Here is a 2,471-nt window from a genome sequence, read left to right as displayed (position 1 = left end):
GGGCCAGGGGCAGCACCCCTACCCGCGATCTAACCATCGCGAGGGTTCCTTTGCGATCCAACAGTGCCCAAACTCGCTGTCCCAAAACGATTTGGGCCGAGACATTGCCGTTTTGGAAAAAATCTTCCCGGCGGGTTCGTTTTTAGCGATTTCGGGTGCAATCGCGAAGCAAATTCCCTTGCAGGGTTAGGGGCAATGCCCCTACCCATGATCTAACCATCGTGAGTTGCTCCTTTGCGATCTAATGGCACCCGACCCCACTTTCCCAAACGGATTTGGGGCAAAACGAAGCCGTTTAAAAGAAAACTTTCCGGTAGCCGAAGTCTACAAGTGCCGAGACACTTGTGCTTTGCTTCTACGAAAAAATTACTCATAAAAACTATAAAAACTCAATTTTTACAGAAAATTACAGAAGGTATATTTTTCATAAAAATACAAACGAACTCGTACAAGTCTTTGCACGTGGTTCTGATACCACTGTTGGGTTCGTCGGGCCGCGAAAATCGCTTTTTCGCGTCGCGGAAACCCCGAGTCACCCAAAGCCATGGATCTCGTGCAAAGATTCGTAAACAAAACTTTTCGAAAAACTTTTTCTTGTACGAGTTTGTAAAAACTTTAGATCTACACTAAAGTTAAGATCATTACCCTTGTAGCGAAGCCCTTCGCGTTCCCGCTCGTCCAAGGAGTTGCCGGATCTCTAGACCGTCAAGCGTCGGTCCTCTAGAAGTATCCACACGAACAATTCTTGATGGAGAAAACCTAAACAAAGGTGTGCTAGCACCTTGATAGGTCCCGGCAAGGAAGAGGAGGGAGAGCAAGGAGAGAACACAAGGAAGAAGAAGGAGTTACACCACATGAATGAAAAATGAATTTACCCACAAACACAAAGTGGCCGACCACTCTCAAAAACTCCCAAATTAATTGCATTAATTGCAATTAATATGAAGCCATTAAAGAGAATGACTTTGTAACTTCCATGAGGTGGCACCCATGATGATGTGGAACATCATTATTGGTCCACCTAATGCCAACTCACCAATGAGGTGGCAAAAGGTCAAGTCAAAATTGACCTTTGGTCTTCCTTCTCAAGTCAAGTCAAACTTGACTCAATCTCTACCATGGTTGATCTAATCTAACCATTTGATTCGAGCCAACTTAATATAATGAATCTAATTCATTAAATTAAATTGATTCAATGAGTCAAAATCTAAATTAGACTCATTGAACACATGAATCAACTTGAGTCGAACTCAAGTTAGCCCAATTAGGATTACTCTTAATCTAATTTGATTCATCAAATGAATCTAATCCTCTTGGTTCATCATATGAACCTAATCTCCATCTAATTGTCCTAAGTGTGTGACCCTATAGGTTCTTGTAACGTTGGCAATGCCCTAAACCCATTTAGGAGCATAAGTAATGAGCGGTATCTAGCAACACATCATTACTACCCAAGTTACAAGAATGTCGAGATCCGACATCACCTTGTGACTACTAATTGTGACTCCTCACAATATATGAGACATTATCCTTCTATCCTAGACATCTAGATTGATCAATATGAGGCATAGACCGTGTCATCCTCTAATCAACCTAAATCTTGAACTCCAAGTAGACTCACTCGATCAAATGAGCTCAACATCTAATGTTGACTCATTTGGGCATGGCCATGCACTTAGTGGTCTCACTCTATCAAGAATACCGATGTCGCTCCCGTCATATGGGAGGGATAGATCCCATCTACATCACTCACATCCCTCTACATAATTCGTTATATACCTAGTAATCGCCTTTATAGTCCACCCAGTTACGGGTGACGTTTGACGAAACCAAAGTACATAACTCCTTATGTAGGGATCCATGGTGACTTCAGGTCTAAGGACTAATAGTCATACTAATAGCCACATGAGAAAGTATATGACACTCATATAACGATCCATGATACTTTCTCATGGCGGGTCATTCAGTATACATTCTCTAATGCATACCCATGTGTCAGCTTGATATCTCTATATCCATGACTTGTGAGATCAAATCATCGAGCTGACCTACATGCTAGTCTTATTGTATTAACATTGTCCCTGAATGTTAATACTCGACTAGGAATGATTTAGAGTAGTGTTCCCTATATCATCTCACTATCGATTCAACCAATCGATTGATATAGGTAAGAACCTTCTACTCAAGGACGCTATTATACTTAGTCTATTTGGCACTAATATAAATAAGTATAATAACCAAACAAATGTCTTTATTAATATACAAGAATATGATACAATGAGTCTATGCAATCATCAAATGATTGGCTCTAGAGCTCTAACTAACAAAAAATAGTAAGATAATCAAAATAACATGCTAGCATAAAAGAAAACTAAACTTGTTGATTTAAACTAAAATGGAACTTATTTCATTTGTTCTAAACTCATTCTTTTATTCCACTTGTTTATAACTTATACTTTAATACTTTTATA

The sequence above is a fragment of the Zingiber officinale genome, chromosome 10A (genome assembly GCF_018446385.1).
Source record: "Zingiber officinale cultivar Zhangliang chromosome 10A, Zo_v1.1, whole genome shotgun sequence".
NCBI lineage: Eukaryota > Viridiplantae > Streptophyta > Magnoliopsida > Zingiberales > Zingiberaceae > Zingiber > Zingiber officinale.
This window is presented reverse-complemented; position numbering follows the sequence as displayed.